Source organism: Balearica regulorum, chromosome 23 (assembly GCF_011004875.1).
Source record: "Balearica regulorum gibbericeps isolate bBalReg1 chromosome 23, bBalReg1.pri, whole genome shotgun sequence".
Classification (NCBI taxonomy): Eukaryota; Metazoa; Chordata; class Aves; order Gruiformes; family Gruidae; genus Balearica; species Balearica regulorum.
In genome coordinates, this window is record NC_046206.1 from 401,689 (window position 1) to 421,787 (window position 20,099).

The 20,099-nt window shown below is 40.9% G+C and overlaps 1 protein-coding gene across 6 annotated transcripts in view; it reads right to left on the minus strand.

Annotated features, from left to right (window-relative positions):
• The window catches only part of ARHGEF12 (Rho guanine nucleotide exchange factor 12), a 76,972-nt gene that overhangs the window by 53,168 nt on the left and 3,705 nt on the right, over window positions 1-20,099 (minus strand). The window contains exon 1 of one of the 6 annotated variants that reach the window (XM_010305683.2): window positions 18,085-18,183. The exons of 4 other annotated variants lie outside the window; for them this stretch is intronic. The gene's annotated coding sequence lies outside the window, so the exon portion shown is untranslated. Of the gene's footprint in view, window positions 1-2,962; window positions 3,065-18,084; window positions 18,184-20,099 lie in introns of those variants that run through there. One more of the 6 variants, XM_075774653.1, reaches the window with a different exon arrangement.

A 20,099-nucleotide genomic window follows, 5' to 3' on the forward strand; every position in this document is an offset into this window, starting at 1 on the left:
AATATATGTACAAGGTTCAGAGCTGCATTTGAATATTTGGCCTGGAGTTCACATTTGGTGAGTAAGCCAGCACAGTCGCCTGGCACACCTCTAGCTTGTAACTAATAAATGTAGCTCAGGTGCTAGATAGGAAAGTAGCCACATTAAGACATACTTACTATTCCTACGACAAGCCTTTCAAAAGCTTTCTTAAAGAACTAACAAGGCTAAGTTGTTGTTCCGCTCTTCAGCATTATGAACTCATGTTCTGCCTTAGTATCTCACTGCAGATTTACCTCGATACAGATGTTACCTACCATTTGAAAACATTAGCAGAAACACGTAGCTCGGCAAGACCTTCACCGATGTATTTATGTATTCAAAAGGTATTATCAATTTGTATGACCTACTGTACAATGCCAAAATTTCACTACGTTACTCCTATGATAAGTATTTTAGTTGTGCTGACCTTATTTAACTCCAAGAACAGCATCTTGTCTTAATTTAAATTTTCCTTCAATTCTCTTGATAGCTTGTTTTAAAGGTTAACACGCATTTAGTGGTCTAGAAATGCAATGCCAACACTTCAAACCCAAGACTTGCCTGCCTGCTCATCAGAACTACGAATTTATCAGTTCAAAACTAAGCAGACACAACCAAAAAGCATTTTCAGCCCTGCCTTTCCTTCTCCCGCCCAGTCACGAACCTTTGGTCAAACTACAACCATTCTGCAGGGGACGCGCAGACAGCATCTATCCTTACAATCTTTGCAAAGCTTCTAAATATTTGCCAGCTGCAATAAACTAATTTACAGCTAATATGTCTTAAACTACCCACAAGCAAAGTGCTCCCAGTGGCCTAGTTTACATCAGGGAAAAATTGGATCCACACAGTATTTTACAAACGAAAGCTGTAGCACGGAGACGAGAGAGAAATCATTACCACATTGTTGGTTAACCTGTACAGCGTATTATTAGCTCACAGTCCTTCATAGCTTCCAATCCAGCTAATTCTGCTGGTTTTACTCATGCAGATGCAAACACCAAAGGCAACAGAAATCTGAATTATTTGAGACTAAATTAGAAATATGCAACAAGTTGAACATTTCACCCTACTCGCTTCAACATCTCCCAAGAGAGTTTCTATGCTAGCATTAGGTCATATTTTAAAAGTATCCGTGGAAAAAATTCTCAACCATACATCTCAGTGTGTCAGAATTTACAAGAACAGAAAACATGTGATATAAACTGAACCATAAAGAGATTAGCAACACTACACTAAAGTTAAAGCTATCTTAGTTATTTACATGGCCTAAGAAAAATATAAAGAGACTTCTGTGATATGTAAACCTATTGTTTCTCCCCTGAAATACAGGTCTCGCCTACAAAACACAAGACAAAAAGATGCGCATAGCATACATTGCATGAGAAGTGAAAAAATTTACACAGGCATTCATGGCATGCTTTGCTCCTTCACATTTCATCTTCCCCTTCATCTAAATTACAGGATAAATCCAGAAAGACCAACTGCAAAGGACTGGAGCAGAACACAGGATTAGGATTCCACAGGAATATCAAGCCCTGTTTCTTCTACTATAAAATGGAAGAGGAAAAAACAGTAGCAAAGCCATGGTACTTGTAAAATGGCTCAAGATCCTGAGAACATGTGAGTCAACTACATCGCTATTAATAGGCCTCCAAATACGTTTGTATTAGTATTTTCCTCTTGGCTCTCTTAAATAAAAGTAAAAAACATTTATTCAGGAAACCTATGAGCTGCTAAGAGGTGATGGCAGCAAAATTCCTCAAGACACGTGGCAGCAGTATAGCGATAACCAAGCTATCAGAAATATCGATACCAGCTCTAAGTTGTCTCCCCACCCCCTTCACTGACACCAGTTCTTGGTACCTCCTCCTCCAGGCACAATGCTGAGAACTGCCAATTCTCGCTGACCCGGGGGAGAGCAGAGCCTGCAATAACTTGCAGATTGTCGCTCAGTATTTTAGAGAGTTACCTCTTCGTGTCAGAGCCCCCTACGGTGCTGCCTTCCTGGAAAATGAGCATCTGTCCGCAAAGGGAAGTAACCACTTTATATCATATCCACTCAAAAAACAAACAAACAAAACCCCAAAAACAAAGCAGTTTTTTACATATATACTTATATACACGTACATATGTAAAAACCAAAAACCCCAGCACTGATTAGCATCTCACATCGACATCAAATCTTCATACCCTTACATTAGCAGAAACTATTGCAAATGGAGAGGAGTCTCTCAATGCTCTGATGGCTGTCACTGTATTAACGCTGTCTCAATTCTGCACCAACAGTACTGTCCAGACCATCATTGTGACTATCTCCTACTGATGCAATTTCCTTCATTTTTATAACACTTTACAATAAAATGAAATTTAAAAAAGGGAAAAGATCAGTGAAAACTGTATTCAGAAAAAAAAAAATGACCACCCAAAACACTCAAAGATCGTTTCTGGAACACAGATAGCTAATTTGACATCAACATGCATAAAATATCAGCTTATCAAAAATCACATTCACTTAGACTGCAAAAGCTGGTGAGAAGGATCTGCTAAGATGCTTGTATGTAATTCAGCATTGGGAAACAGAAAGAAGGTAGTGCTGCCAGCATCTACAACTAAGGCATCTTTCCTAGCTGTCAAAACCTTTGTTCTTGAACTGAGACACCGAGGCACAGAGTTTCACAGCAAGCATATTTAATTGGCCATTTTCCACAATGAAAATACAAGAGTAACTAAGGTTCACGCAGCAGTTATTAAAAGAGAGAAAAAAAACAAAACCAAACCCTGCAAGAGAAAAACCTCTCCCCCACCCTCCCCCACCCTTTTTCCAATAGATATTAAAGGAAAAATTCTTTCTCTCTCCTCTGTATACAAGGAAGCTATTTTCTCATCTTTCAGTATATTCACATATCACAGAATAGGAACAAAGAGTCTCAGATATTACCTGTTTCACAAGACAAAGTCAGCTGAACAGGGAGATCCCAAAGGCCCATTTCCAGGGGGAGTACACAGAGACCAAGTCCTCTCCAAGGAGCGCAAGCTTTCTGTTTTTTCTACGCTTATCCGATATCCTTGAGAGGCATCTGCCTGATTGTTTCACTGACCGTTTGAGGGAAGGGAAGAAACTCCACCTCTTCTCTCCCACCTCCTCCCAACCACCATCAGCCGTGGCCCAACGCTGCACTGCTAATGGACACGCAGAGAACAGCATCCACAGACATCCCACAGAGACAGCATGCAACGAGACAGCAGGAGAGAGCCAGGATTTTAGAATTTAGCATTTCCAACTCTCCTGAGGGACAGAACAGGGTATCGCTATATAGGTAGGTATGTATATGCAATACATCAATACGTATGTTCCGTGTGTATTTATATGTATGTACGTATGCATGTGTAAGTCTGTATACACATATATGTACGTGTGCATACGTGTCATTAAATCAGATCACTGATCAAAGAAACTGCATCACATAAGGCACACAAAGGCTTGGCAGAGGGCAGCGAGATTTTTCCTTCAATCCACTTTCAGCCTTTTACAGAGTCACACTGTGCCATGTAATTTATTTTGTTTTCAGGCATTTTGAAAACACCCGACCACCATGGCACCTGAAAAGCACACAGTCTGAGAAAAACAGAGCCTCTGTATTGTTTTAGAAGAGAAGAGGGCAGGAAAGAGGGCGAGAATGAAAGCATGCCTCTTTCTGTCATCCAGGGAAAGAAACTGGGAGGTCAAAACAGGGGGGCAATGAGCTTACTGCTCTTATAGCTTATATGACTGGTCAAGCCCTGGGGAAGAAGGATTGGAGGGTGAAGGGGCTGTTTTCTTTTTCTGCCCCAATAACCTAATTAAGTTTGTGAGCGCTGCTAGCGGGATAGAAATTTCTTCACGCTACACTGTCTGTTTGTGTTTGATTAATGTAAATCTTCCCAGGGCTCTAACCATGCCCCAGGCACTGTGATGCCTGGCTCTCCATTAACAAGCATCCAAGCTGCCACATACAGCAGGATGAGAGAGAAAGCAAGGTCTCTATTTTAGCCTTTGCCATAAAATCATCTAACTCAATTGAAATATTTTTTGGTGATTTGCATTACCATTCCTAATTAAATCCCACTTTTTTCCAGAATCATGGGGCCTACTGAAAAGACGAAACTGCAGCAAACCACTTAATATATTAACAGTAGTTACTTTCTTTTGCATTTCCTCAGTTCTCATAACCAAATTTTTTAGACTACACTCACCACAACTCCTGTGCTGCCCAGTCCAATACATGCTGGTACCAAATATAATCTCCAAACCACAACTGCATCAAGGCTACAATTACACTGCAGACAGGAAGCCAAAGAAATCAACTCTCACCCCTGCATCTATCTTCTCCATGGTTCTAAGCATGCAATAATTTCCCAGCCAGAGCTTGTATTTTCCATGCTTGTATCTTTTCCAGTGGCATGCATCATCATTTTCTAAATAGTACTAAGCTGTATTTTATTGGTCCTTATTTTGAAGTATTTGCCCAGGTCCTCATTTTCTAGGAATTTCACAAATCAGAAAAGAAAATGTCAGCTCTCAAAAAGAAAATGGTAACCAGATGAAAGCAAAAAAACCTACTACACAGCCAGCTGCTCAGATACTCACTGGGTAGCACCCCTTCGTTTCAGAGTCCTGGTATATGACCTGAAGCATGGCGGGGGGGAAGGAAAAAAAGAAAAAAAAAAAAAAAAAAAAGAGGAAAAAACCCACCGAACAGTACATTTTTTTAAGCAAACATGAAATCATGAAGAGGTAAGGAAGCAAGGGAAAAGTCGTTGCAAATCCCAGAGCAGAGCTTCATATCCAGTTTATTCATGCCTGAGTGAGAATCACGTGCACCAAACAGCCACTGCTGAGGCATAAAGAGGGTGTCAAAACAGAGATATTTTTAAATCTGGATTACATTTTAAAATCAAGTATTTCCTAATTCTTCTCCTTAATGCTCCTCATCATTAAGTGAAACAGATAAAACAACATGAGCAGGCCAATATGCCTTTGCTAAAGTACATTTTGCTTAAAACACTGTTGTTTCCCGTTTCTTTCATTGTGCAGAGTACTCCTTTACTGACTGCAGCAGTCCAAACACCACACTCCAACAAGGAGATCTTGGAACGGATGGTCGGAACCAGACCTGCTCCTCTCCACACAAATCTACGTTCCCTAGCTGCGTGCCTCAGTCTACCCTTCCATAAAACTGCATATTACCCTACTGCAGAGAAATACCACAAGTTTAAGATTTGTAAGTTGCTTTACAATCATAAGAACAAATATATACAAGACTGTAGAGTATTGTTTATTATATCCTGGCAAAACTCAAATTGCTCGGAGCAGAGTGCTTGCTTTTTGAAATTTGCACGTAAAATATTTAATTTGAAACCATTCAGGTCAGGGAACAAATGGAGGAATACAACAGGAATACGCTTCAAGGCTATGTTACGCCTTTACCTCAGAAGGGACATTTTCAACCCCCTTAAACATAAAAACTCTCTTACTGGCATCAACACTTGGGAAAAGAAACGCGTTTGCACCATAAAACAATCTTAAAAACTTCAGAAATAGATATTGCAGCCTTCTCTTCATTGTAACAAAGTCAAAAACACTCCAAAGAAAGCAAATTAAATTTCAGTCTATCGGGAAAAGCGTCAAGTAGAAAAAGGATTTAAGCACAGGGCAAAGGAACGGCACTTTGGGAACACTATTACAAGAATGAACTCTTGAGTCCAGCATTCAATTTGTTCATATCTTGCTCTAAGGTTTCTTTTACACTGCAAAAACAATATAGAAGGGACTGGTGTAAGTAAACAGGGCCAGCCCTGCAGACTGCTTCTTTCCTCAAATACTGAATTTCTGAAAGAACACTGCTTTCTGAACCGCCAACCACCTTTTGAAGCATATTATGTGCAGATTCAAAATATCACAAAGGTAGCATGCATCACGGCTTGAGACAAAGTTCTCTTACTTTACTCACAATGATTTTTAACAGGATTATTATCCAGTATGATCATTGCAGAACTACACAAACCAGTCCTGTAAAACTTAACTGTAGGTTTTTTCCTTATGCACATAATAAGCTTAAAATATAAATAAAAATACTGTACAATTATATCTCCAGCTTTTCGAAAAAGCAACACAATGCATTCCTTTCAAGTGCAAACCAACGCAGCTGCCAGGAAACAGTGTAAAAACAAGAAAGATTCAGGAATGGAAGCTTACATCTTGCTTCCTACTCTGATTTCCCAGATTTCCTTCCCTCGGTACTCTCTCAGTCACAGGACATAAGAAGAAAACAATTTGGAGGGGAAAATAAATAAATCAATCTTTAACCAAAAAAGCAAAAGAGTCTGCTGCAACCAGGATTTTAGAAGAAATTAGAGATAGTTAAGATATGGCTAGGACAGTAAATGTAGCATCACTATTTTAAATCTACAGGGATTTCTACAGTTCTGGACAACAGCAGGAAAGGAGGATAAGTAAAGAAAACATGGAAAAGAGATACCACTTTCCACCTCAATAAAAAATGAAATCTCTCCTAAAAACATAGGAAAGATGGTAAAAGAATAAGTAGGTAACTTCTCATTTAGCCAGATTTCTCTGTCCTTTTAGAAAAAGCGTAATAAAACAGGAAGACAAGTTAAATACGTGCTTCTAAAACATCACACTATAAGCCTGTATATTTCAGGTTTCACTTTCCGGAATTTTCAAATCTCTTTGTTCCATCATTCTTTGTCAAGTAACCGCAATTTTGGTCCCTGCTGCCTCCCTTACACTCTCTATTAATTAAGGAATGCTTCACTTCTTGCCCATATACAAACCACACACTCCGCAAGCAACATAAGCAAAGCTCTTCTCCATGTTCAATAACAGTATTAGCAGCTCTCAGCTGGTTCGGCTGGGATATGGTAAATATTTATGCAGAATTCACAGACCTTTACCCCAATAAGGAGTCAGGCATGGGAAAAGAACAGCTTCCCAGAGCTCCGTACAGCGGAAGTGAAGCGCTCCCCAAGGAACAGAGTCCACACCCCAGAAAAAAAAAAAATCCGTGGAGCAGCAAGAAGAGCTCCGCATCTGATCGCTACCACTGCCAGTTGAGTTTCTACAACAAAACCTAAAGCCATAACACACACCGAGTGCTAAACATCCTGTTTGCAGCTTAGCTGAAGAGGCCAAACCTTGCTTACAATTTCTTTTGGAAGTTCAGAGAGGCACAGATGAAGAAATCTATTCTTGAAAAAGGATTTAGTTCAGACACTATCAGGATATCAGATAGATGAATACATGCATTTTTACTCAATGGATCCCTAATGTAACATATCACATCAACATACAAAAAGCTTGCCAATGCACTTCCTTAGCCCCTAAAATCATAAATGCTAGGCAAAAGGGCTGTCCAGCTCTCCCATCAGAGAATTTAAATACTTTAGAAAGCCATATGTTATGAGCACTGACCCTCATTCTCTCCCTTTCATTTGATGGGCTCAGGATGTTCATTTCTCCTATCTTTTACACAAAGCAACAAAATCCATCCTTCACATCTTAAATAAACAGGAACTAGCAAACAGCTACTATGCTTGTTTTTTTTTTTTGAGTAAATATAAAAGTACAGACAAGAAGATACGCAAGAAAACTGACATATTTCAGCCAGATACTGCAACAAGAGTCCACTAGATGGATGGATGACCTGCATCTTTTAGACAAATCTGAGAAACATCTGAGTGTTTTCAAGTACAAAAATAGCTGGCAACTGTTTAGTAGATGCCCATTGAGAAGCCACAAAGACGTTATAGACACCGAACTTCACTTTCGTACAGAATGGTCAATGTTTTGGGTTGGGGGTTTTTTCCATAAAAAGAAAAAGGTCAGAACTCTCGTACTTCATTCACAGTGGCACTTCTTTCTCGTCACCGAGAGAACTATAAACTATAGCTGGGTTGTTTTTTTTTTCTTTTATGCTTATGCTGCCTTCTTTTCACATCACATTCATTTTATTTTTACTTTGGACACATCTTGGTCTTTGACCTTCTGTCTTGACAGAACTGATATGGATCCTTCCATACAGTTTCTGACACAAACATTGCTCAGCCTGCAGTTGCTGCCCACACACTTGTTCCATCATCTACTGAGGATTCCCTTCCGCCACGTGCAGAGACGTGCAGGCTCGACACGCACGGAGTGGGTAAGTTCACCTCTCTGCCTTCACAGCACAGGTCGCGTTCCTTCATAAACTTTCATTGGCCTGAAACATCAACAACTCACAAGCAGCGTACGACTCAGAAATCTTCTGTTTGGCTACTCCGGGCATGCTTTATGGAAAAAAAAAGACAACTTGATGAACAAAAGAGTTAATCTATCATCTGAGTATCTGAAGTATGCTGCATTACATAATAGGCAGTGGAAGTTAAAGATACAGAAACTTCCTCTTAGGAATTTCTGCAAGTCAGAGTAGACAATTTAAAGAGACCTTATGTCAGATAAAGTAACAGTTCTACAAAACCACTGCTTCACATACACAAACGATTCATTATTTCAGCTCCTTAGAAATATGCCTTAATTTACTGGAACTTAGTTTGAAAAATAGGAAACTGAGGTACACAAACAGGAAATTATTTTTTGCAGTAAAAAAGTAGATCAACAATTGCTGAAGCAGAAATACTATCCAGATTATCTGACCAGTACTCAGTTGTTCTATCTTCAATCGGTACCATGACTCCTCTTTTAAAAGATTAGTAAGAGAAGTTTGTGTGGCACCCTGTGAGGTACAGAAAACGAGTCACAGATACTTGGCATATACAACATATTTGGGAAGGAAAGTTAAACTGAGTGCTAGCAATGCACACACAGCTAAGCCAAAAGGCCTGCAAGTTTTCAGGTTTCAAAGCATTCTGATACATGAGAGTTAACAAAATGCTTTTAGGATCCCAGGTACCAGATGAGACTCCCCCTAAGAAATACCTCCCAACTTTCTAGGTACATTAGCGGACACAGTTTCAGCGGTGACGATGTGAAACTCACAGGGCAGCATTCTAATGCCAGGCAAAATTCAAATTACAAACTGGCCTGGAAGAAACACGGGGAGATCAAATCAAATGTAGGAGAAGCTGCAGAGAAGTACTACCCACAAAGCAAAAAGCAAGGATGATTTAGACATGAGAGAAATTGATAAACTGAGCAGGGTGGGAAAATACAAAAGCAGAGGTAGAGGCTAAGAAAATATAACAGCTCGCTATTGCTTGAGATACAACCCAATTTATTATGCACCTCACTGAATGATTCATCATACAAATCCTCTAGCTCTCCTCTGAACAAAACCCACCTTCCAGGCTCCAGCCAGCTGACTAAAAAGCACGTATCAGCACAAGTTAGGATTAGACTAGCAACCTACTTTACAGAGTCAATCATTACAAGACTGAACCACATCTGTCTGTTTTTAATGCATGGCTGCATTAACCCTAAGCAAAATGCAGTGCTTAAAACAATCACCTTCAAAAAAAGAAAATACTGAAGTCATTAAAACTTTAAGCACAATTGTTACTTGCAAGCATCTATTAATAATAAACATTACTGAAGTAAAGAATCTGCTAGCCACAGTAAAAATTACAGAAGGACCCACCATTTTCTACTGCGACATGCAACATGCTACTGGACAATTTTCTACAGACAGTAATTAAAATAAGAAAGTTCTGGTACAAATATGGAAACTGATTAAAAGATGGCTGTAAAGTCTGCTAAATCTGTGACACAATAAAAAAAAAACCAACAACCTATCCGTAAAAGCAAAAAGTGAAAAATCCCTTATAAAAGAGAACCCTAATTCTTTCAATCTCTCATTGTCTGGGCTGACTTCTGGCATAGGAAAATAGGATATATGGAGCTTCATTTAAAAGGTCACACTGCTTCCTTCCTCAATCTTTTACCATGAACAATTTTAGAAGGCATCAAGCATTTCAGAACAGCCTATCTAAACAAATTTTTGCTTATCCTGTCATTGAATTAAGTTCGACTGATTCCAGTAAGCCTGCTATGAACAAAAAAAAAGCCCCCCAAAACAGCTCCAAAATATGATATTTATGCCAGCCACTGAATTCAAACTTGAATCAATGCCAAAACAGCATACTAAACTAAAGAGAAAGACAAGTAATTATTGTATAGTTGACAATCTGAAAAGAAAGCAAAATAAAAACAGGGATTCTCCATTTTCTAAGACAAAATCTACTTCATTCAAAGCAAGCTGCTCAACACAGTTGCTAAAATTGTGTCATAATTCAGAGATATAAAACCAAGACCAATAACACGGTTTTAGCATTCAACACCTTGCTACGGTACACTCTAGAGGTGGAAATTTTCAGCAATTAGTACTTTCAGGCCTAAGAAAATTCCACCAAGTGCTCACTATGTATCGAGAACCGGGGGGTCGGGAGGGTTGACTTATTCTTTCCACAGGATTTTGCAGGTCGTTCTCAACTCAGAGTAGACTTCATCCTGCCCCCGCTTTACAGTACAACACATATAAAACAATTAAAGGATATGAACCGCATCAAAATGTTGACCCCATAAGCATGAGAGCACTGGCTTTATCATTACTGTATTCCGCATATGTAGCGTTATACTCCCAAATTCTAAAAGCAGGGAGGAAAAAACAACAAAATGCACAGTAGCAATACCTGTATTCATAGCCCCAGCCTCTGAAAATGCAGAGATCCATTTCTTTCATGCACTAGGATGTACTTTCATTCTCTCATCGCTTCAGTGCAACAGGGAACGTACAACCACCAATATTCAGAGCTCAGTGTTTCCAGACATTGTCTATGAGCCACACACCAGCTTGAGTTACCTCCCCTAGAATTAATTTTATTTCAGGGTCTGTCCTATTGACAATTTCTCCTTTGCCCTCAAGCCAATGCATAATCAACAGTCTTTTCCATGGCTCTCCATCTCCCCCTTCACAGCAATTACCATGCCTGCAGCACACCACTGAAGTCATGCAAGCGGTCGGGAGATGGGCAGGGAGAAAAAGAAGGGTTTCGATCTTCCCAGAAAGTTTTACCATCGTAACTACAACGCATCTGCCTCTTACTTTGAAATTCCAAGGCAAGAGCGTTCACATAGCTAGTTATACCAGTATAATTATGATGGCACATTTCCTCAAAGAGGCAGGCCAGCACTTTAGTGGGGCCTGGTAGCTGATTCATCTGAATTTTTTAATATTTGCTCACAAGCTGAGTACTGCTGCAGCCTCTCGAGACGCTTCCTGCTTTAGCCTCCGGAGGAACAATAGCTCTAAAACCGGGCAAATTTTAACACAGTAATTGCAGCTACTTTTCAGATTATATTTGTTCGTCAAAGATACAAAATTTAGTATTACCATTTCCATTTAAGCAGAGCACGCACACAGCTTACCTGCAGAAACTTTAATATACCTGTTGCTCTTATCAGCTAGATCTGAGTCATCCGTGCTCACAAGAAACCACAACTCCCTCAATGTTGTATCAAAGCATGCTCCAAATGCCAATATACAGACCTCCCTCTCCAATTTCCACTGTACTGTATTAACTGAACACGTTCACTACCCACCAGCAGTTGTCCACAGCCAAACATCCTCACGGGATTAAACAAAATGTTGTGTTATCACCGTAACCAACAGCTGAGTTTAAGCAACTGAGATGATTCAAGTTGCCGCATATTCAAGAAACTTGCAAACATAAAAATTAAGCACTGGTCACCAGCAAAACATCAGTACTCAGTACATTACATCAGTAAGGGAAATATAGGTTTCTTTAGATTTGTGAATGGCCCACAGTAAGGCAGTTTCTCCTGAGGTATTTTCTGCCCAGGGTTCTGAAATGGAACATATGTAATCAGACCCAGGGCAACACGGAAACCACCAGGATGCCAACAGAAGTGCTTTAATCTAAAGCAAACACCTCCGCGTGACGGAAAAGGGCGAGGAGGGGGAAGTGGCAGTGGCTCACAATCTTACAAGAGAAAATTCATTCGCTACTGGGCATTTCTTCCTGCCCATTACCATGCAACTGAATTGGGGTGACTACCTTTGAGAAACAGACCCTGGGGCCACGGTGACAGCCAAAGTATTTGTCACTGACAAAGGGCTGCCCCACAGATCTGTTATTGCTGCGCCAGACTCACACAGCCCGACATCTACATCCAGTGCGCGCACAGCTGGCGAGGTGACAGACAAAGGGAGGATGCGGTGCTCAGGGATTCTCAGAGCATGCGACCACCTTCAGGATTGCTACCAGCTTTAGCACGGCTGAGAAAGTGTTTCTTAAAATCCCACAGGAAACAAGCTTTCCATTTTTGGGTCCCAGATATTTGAGTAGGTTTCTCATCGCCATACAGCTAATCATTGTATTTCAAATTTACTAGCACAGCAAATGGATCCAAATACAACTTCGAGAAGAAGATGAAGAGATTTCATGTTGGGATTTAAATAAACAAGGCCGCTGAACAGAACGGTCCTTGTTTGAAGTGTCCAGGGTCCCTTTGTGTCTGTCCTCTCAAACACTTACAAATCTTTTTTTTTTTTTTTTTTAAAAACAAACAAACAACAAAACCACCCCAAACCCCACCTCATTATTTGTACGTTATTTTTTTCCCCCTCTTTACCTAGTTGTTGAAATGCACTTTTGGGGCCAATTGCAGTTTTGATCTAAAATAAATTTCATTTAAAAAAAAAAAAAAGAATAAAAGCCCTAAATCCCTACATGCACTCTAAATGAACACTTTTTTTTGGGAAAATATGTTCCTACTTCCCAATAAAAGCAGAGGAACCAACTTATTTTTTGTGGAGTAAACTTCAGCAAGTTTCTGAAGCCATTTACTGATCCAACAACTGATCAAAATCCATCAATATTCCAAGCAGCATGTTACAGATCTGAAGGAGCCATTTTCTCCATATATGACTAGCAACAGATGGAGCAAGATTTTTAGCACTCTCTGAGCTACTGTGTTGTTTTTGTCATTGCAGTAAGCAAGCAGGCTCAGTGAAGCTGCCTCCCAGCAGCCGCATAGCCATGACGATAAAAAAAAAAAAAAAAAAAAAAGAAATACAAGGGGGAAAGAGGCAGGTTCTCTCCATCTGGCTGAATTCCAGTAAGAGCATTTAGATTTGCAGGCTACCCAAAACTCAAACCTGTTGCAAGGCTACTTCCTCTCCCCCTTCCAGCTAAGCTTAATTATCTGCTTCTGCTTTACACGTGACCCAGGAGCTCCGCTGAGAGAAAGAGCCTCCCCCAGTAAGGCTGGTGCTAACTGTCAAAACAAGTCCTGATCAGCACACAGCCACTCTTCCCTTCGCCTGGCACCCGCCAGGCAGCACGACTGCATCTCATAACCCAGCAAGCTCTTTTCACGCTACCAGGAGAGAAGTGTTTTTCTGGCCTAAATCAGAGACTGCGCAGGTGGATTACCAGGGCCAGAGCACAGCCAGGTACCCCATCTACCGAGGGCGAGTCAAAGGCACGGGTGAACAGGTGCCGACACCAAAAAACACAGCTAATATCTCACTGAAGAGTGCAAAACCTGGTAAGTCATCTACTAAAAGGGAAAGGGAGAGGAGGTCAAGGCCTGCTATGCACTACATACAGCTGAAGTTGCACTGGTTAATATCCAAAGTAAACAACATTGTACCGTTTAAAGCTATCACCCGCATTCCTACATCTTTCCACACTGGAAGAACAGAGAAGTATGCTTGCCTTTTTCCCCGCCCCCCGCCCCAGCATTACAGGGTTTTATTCTCACAAGAATTTCCATAATGTGAGTGGGCTTAACATTTTACGTAACTTCATAGACCCGATATATCTGAGTGTAAAACTTGGGGCTTTCAATGCTAGTCCAAGGGCTGCAGTGCTTGGCAACATTCCGCTTACCAGCCGTTAAGTATTATCAAACTTATACACCAAGGCACCCGCCACTGAAGCAACTAAATCAGACACAAAATTCTTTTAGATCATGTACCCGTATCCGAACCATTACAAGGTATTTTCTTCTATCGCTGAAGGTTCTATTATAACTCAAGGGTAGAGAAGTCTGCAACAAAGGAATTCATTTTACCAGTGCCCTACGGACTTTGACGCATCCTTACAACAAAGAAAATCCCACAACAATTGCGAACGGCACTCTCTCCAGTATCCCCATACCACCTTCACCAGCCAAAATGATTGAGCTTGTTGGTTTGCTAAGATCAGATCTGCACCCACATGAACCACTTCCGCAACTGAAACCGCAGGGACTACGCAGGGCAAACCACAACCTATCATTTTGTGTCTCTCAACAGACAGCAAGAACAAATTGCAAACTTGAGAGCTGCAGTTCATCATTATGAGATCTCTAAGCTAAGAACTTTTATCCTTGACACAGAAGTATTTCTGATAAACCATCATTCTCCACCACCCTTACCTTTAGGGAGTTCACACAGTATAAATTTGTCCCCTTCGCTCTATTACAGTTCCCCCTGAATATTTTTTCAAAGTTGTTATGATGCCGCCTAAGTCAGGTTAGATTGCTACACAGCAGTCTGCACCAGTGGGGAAAATCGCTCCCTTAAAACCAGAAATGATCTGAGACCAGCAGCTTACTTTTGGCTGAAGTCAATGCCTAACTTGGGATATTACATAATCCTAATTTTTCAGAAGGCAGAAAAAGCTATCCTATCGACACAGATCAGAAAACCCCATTGTTTTGTTACTTGCAAGCACCAACTCTGAAAGCCACTTAACAAAAGAACAGGAATTATTATCATCATGGCTCAAATACCGTCACATGGGACTCGCTGTCACTCAAACCAAAGCAAAATTGTAGAAGGCATTACAACGCCTGAAAGAGTTTTCTGGTCCCAAACAGTATCCACACAGCCTCCTCAAGAAATAGATGGGTACTCCCAGAGACCAAACACATCATCTGTCCTCCAAAGAAAACTCACCACAGTTGTAGCGCTGGCTTGTCATGGTGTTTTGCCTTACACCAGCAGGTCTTAGTCCTTTACGGCTGACGTGTGCCTTCAGAACACGCTGGCAGACAGGAAACCTCCCTCCTATCTGGCAGCTGACACCACCTCTCCCATTTCTCTCCCTCTCGCTCATTTCCTATTGACTTTCTCATGTCTTACATTGCAGCTTTTTCCTATTTCCTTTTTCTCCTCACTCATTATAGCTTCTCTCCTTCAATTCTCTTCTCTTCCCCTTTTCCCAACACTTTTCTGGTAACTTTCATCCCAGTCCCTACTCATCAGAATCTTCTTTTGCAGCTGGGCACAAGAGAAGCACGCAATGGTGCCTTTGTGCCACAGGAGTACTGAGAGGAGACACCTCGTCTGATGTGCTGCCAATAAGCTACACTAACAGCCACTACCATAACAGGGTGAAAAGACTTTCAAGCAGCCATCAGATACTTCAGGTAGGCCTGCAGGTTGAAGCTTGTATGTTTATGGGAGTGGTGGACTCAGAATCCTGTACCTGTCTCGGATCACTCTAGTGCTTTATTAAAAAGACGGGTCTTTTCCTCCAGACTGGGGAAATGCTTGCTCAGGTCAATTCAGGTTCCACCTAAGCTTTCCAACCCCCTTCCAGCACTACAGCTCTCTCAGGATTCCATAAAAGAGTATGTAAGTCTTCACAGGTTACTGGTTCATCTTGGGAAGTCACCCAAGCTCTTGGTAAAATGACTGCCTGTGATACCACCAACCAGGATTCACGGTCTGCAAATAAATTTAAGATCAGCTTCTCACATCAACAGGAACAGTTGTGCTATCCTGATTTCAAAGAGGAACAGCACTTGGATAAAATTAAGATTTCCACCAATATCTCTGAAGGCTTCCAATACGTACTTCAAGAGCTCAGGAGGAGAGAGAAACCAGTTCGAGTCTTGCCCTTGCACACACGTTTCTTATGCCAACTGAGTGACCAAGAACTCCCATAACCTGGGGATTCTCCCTTAGGTTTCTAGCATCAACACTACAACTTCTTTACAACCACCAAAAGACGCCCTTTTGCTCAATTCATACAGTTCAGTCCATCTTTTCCACAGCCCTGTTCATAAAAGGTTTCCTGCAAGGGACGCTGCCTATCTTCAACAGGACATCTGACAGTATCCAAGTAACTAATATGACAATGATCCAGGCAGACTACAACCAGATTATTTCAAGTACAGGAACTCACGTGCTATGCCTTAAGATCTTTTCCACCTCAGTATGCAGCCTCAGGAAGGACACCGTTCATTCGCTCTTCCAGTGCCAGAGCAATTTAATGAAGTACCTTACTAACTGAAATCACAGAGCCCAGAAGTTTCAGTGTTGTCAAAACAAAGCTTAAAATAGCCACATAGATAATATTTAAGAGCTTGCCAACAAATGTAAACAGCAATGTTTCTTATTTACCATCAGGCTTTGCTAAGTGGTGCGACTATGCAAGAAAGGGTTCCTGCCCATTGGTCTCAGAAGTCAGACACAATACTGAAAATACTCAAGGAAAGGATGCAGAGTAATAACAAAGCGTAAGTGATGTTTAGTAAACGATTTGTGAATGTCACAGTCTGAACATTGTTTGTTTTGTTTTTACTATTTATACTTATGCTTACATTTTAAACATAAGGACACTGCTTTTTCCTGTCATTTTAAATATATTTATTTTTAAATGTTTTCTTTTAAAAGAAAAGTAAGTAAACCTTGTTTCTTCCTGTCTTTTTCTAAGTGTGCTGTTCCTATTTTGTATGTATCCTGCCTTGTATTTTATCCCTTGTACATTCTTAATCAAACACTGCACGTTTTACATCCCTTTTCATTTCACTAATTACTTTGCTACTGCTTCCCTGTCCTTATTTTGAGCCCTCTCTTCTGATGGTAAAACATTGTCTACATCCAGGCTCCTGACCCTTAGCTTAATCAAGCTGAGACATGAACTAACACTTCTATTCTTTAAACCTAATAATTATCCAGAACAGGGCCACAGAACAGAATGTAGCATCACCTGCCAGAAAGTATGCATTCGAGTCCATTTTCTCTCAGTGCTATTAACATCTCTTGCACAAGAAAGATCTAGTTATCTCAAAGTAGATAAAATATCAGGACTAGAGCGAAAGGAGGGAGAGTGCTTAGGCAGAGGAATATTTGCAGAGCCTTAGGAATGCTACAAGAAGCATTTTTATTAGCATCTCAGATCACCCAGTCTAGAGACTCAAGGATAATACAAATGGGATTCATTAATAAGTCTCCTACTGCTAATTTTCAGAGGGAAGGAGGAGGTATTCAATGAGAAACCTGGAGGATAAAGCCTTGAAAGCAAGAGCCTAAGCTTATCTTTCAAGCAGCACAGCCAACATACTTACTTCCCCGGTGACCTAGAAGAACCACCTAGAGGTTTAAGTGGGGAATTCAATCTCCAGACTAAGGCAAACACGGCTCCTCTTTGAGACACTTTGCATAACTACAAGCTACAGCACTGGGCTGGCCAGGGTGGGGGTTGATGGTTGTAACCGTGAGAGGCAAACAGTGCTACCCAGAACACTGTGGAAAAAATGGGGGGGGACGGGACACGGACAACAACAGTTGATGTCAAAAATCCTGTTGATTATACTCCAAAGCTTCTTGGGAAAGCAAGGAAACAGAAGCAGGCACTGAAGCTACTCACTGTACAGGATTCACACAAAAAGTTTAAGGTACGTATTCACTAGGAGACCCTACTTCTTGAAATAATCAAAAGATCTTGGGATATAGTAATGAAATATGTAAAATAACTGGTACAGGTGTCTGCACCTCCTTCCCCAGGCAAACATATGAATGCTCTACACTACCTTCAGATGGACCACCAAATAATCTTCAATGCCTAAACCACTGCTTTTACAATATGATACAGAATAGTTCTGAGAGTACACAGAAGACTACTTTGACTTCCAGCAGGAAGACCGTGGTCAATGCTGGCACCCTCAAGGACCACTCTTCTCCTATGTGGGTCATGCTCATCAATACATAAGTCAGTTTTACAAAGATTGGTCTGAGAAGACCACGAACAAACATCCACAAAACTCACCAGTGACCTCAGTAACTTCTGCTCCAAGGCGAAGATGCACATTTCTTCTCAGGCATCTCCAAATAGGACAGCAGCAGGCATTGACAGAACAGTGATCTTAAAGCACTCCAATGTGCAAACAATTTTCCACGGAAAGAAAGAGGGGGAGGGCACAACATGGAGGACAACCCGTACATGACAGTCATTAGTTGTGCCAGTGCACTACCAGCACTCAGACACTACTGTGATAAGTCAGCCTAAGAGTTCTCTGTAGAATAGACTATATCAGGCTGGAAAATTCAAAGAGGTCTTTCCATCTCGCAGCAGGGTTTATATGTTTCACGTTTACCTAGGCCTCCATGGATATCACTTTGACAGGAATGGTATCTGAAGAGCTCAGATTATCACCAGGCCACTTCTCCGGACTTTCATGCAATCCCTCATACCCTCTAGGCTTTCCATAACTAGCTCTGGTGAGCACTTTTTTGCTGCTAAATGTATCACGCCCTGGTCCCTGTGTATCTGGACAAGATTTTTAAAAGTCTAAACCTGAAGTAGCCTACATGCTAGTACCGTTCCCAATCTATCCATTCAAAAGAGTAATAAATGTTATAATAGGAGTTCTGTGCACAGGGAGAATTATACAATTGGGCTAACAGATGAAATATCATTCCTGCCTCCACCCAAATAATCATGACGCCCACAGCTCCATTCAAAACTAGAAAATCAAGCTCACCTCAACTTCTGTCTCCAGTAAAAACCCTAATAAACTATGCAGCATGAACTGGTAGCATTTGCTTCCTAGCCAATAGAAAACATCATAGACAGTACTCTCTTCTGACAGCTTCAATAAAAGCAAAATAAAAAATTAAATTATGCACAGACTATGTCAACTACTAATTTGCAAACATAGTGAAGGGACAACGATGGAAAGCACAAGATGACTTGCCTCGATGACTATTACACTTTTTAGTCCATAGAAACAGACATTCTGCTGCAGCTCACTTTCCATAAATATGAGATCTTACAAACTCTACTAATGAGATAAATGCATGATAACAACATCTAGCTACTCACAACACTAAGGCTTGACTTTCTATGAAGTTCTTAGCCTTACTCTGCTGGAAAAAAATAAAAGCTTTTTTCCCCACTATACAGAAGTCCCGGTTGCTACAGGGACTTGCAAACAGCCAAAGACAGGGAAAGTGCATCTAAGCAGATAAGAAACAACTAGGGTCTATTTTAGTACCAAGTCAGGAGCAAATCAGCAATTAAAACCTCTCAAGGGTAATTATGTGTAAATTTTACCTCTCCTATTTTCCAATCATAGCAACAGAAACTACAGCACTGTTATAAACAAAACTCATTTGCAAGCAACTGCTTAAGAAGAGTCATCATTTCCTCAACAAGGTACTGCGAAAGTAGCAAGAGCCTCCATTCTTTTATCGTGCTTTAATAAACAGAAAGAACCATAAAGCAAGTTCTGTAGCCACGCAATTGCTCAACTCTGCAGTATGTTCGGAATGGTTACAGGAAGAAAAATAGTTAACTATGAGACAAAAAAAAAAAAAAAAAATCGCACGCAAATGTTTCTTTAGTGTCATAACAGGATACAGCAGAGTTCTGATCATCCTTTAGTGACCAACCAGAGCCTGCAAACGGCCGAATTTCATCGTGGCCCCAGTATGTCCTTGCAAAGAATAAAACCCTTATCTCGCTCAGCCATGTGTCGCCTGCCACAAACGGCAGAACAGAGCAACGCCCAGAGCCAGCCAGCCTGCCTGGCTGCGTCCGAGCAAATGTGGGCACACTCATATGCAGTCTCACAGAAAACAGGAAAACACCTCCTCCAACACACCCTACCCAGAGCGAGGTCCCAAAACTAGCCTTAGATGGTCCCTACAGTCCAATCTCCCCCTTCCAAAATCCTCACACTGACAGCCCAAAACAGCATCCAGCAACAAAAATCCAACCTAGTACTAAGAACTAGACAGGAATTTCAGGAAGAACGAAAACAGAAATTTTCAAGCTAAAAG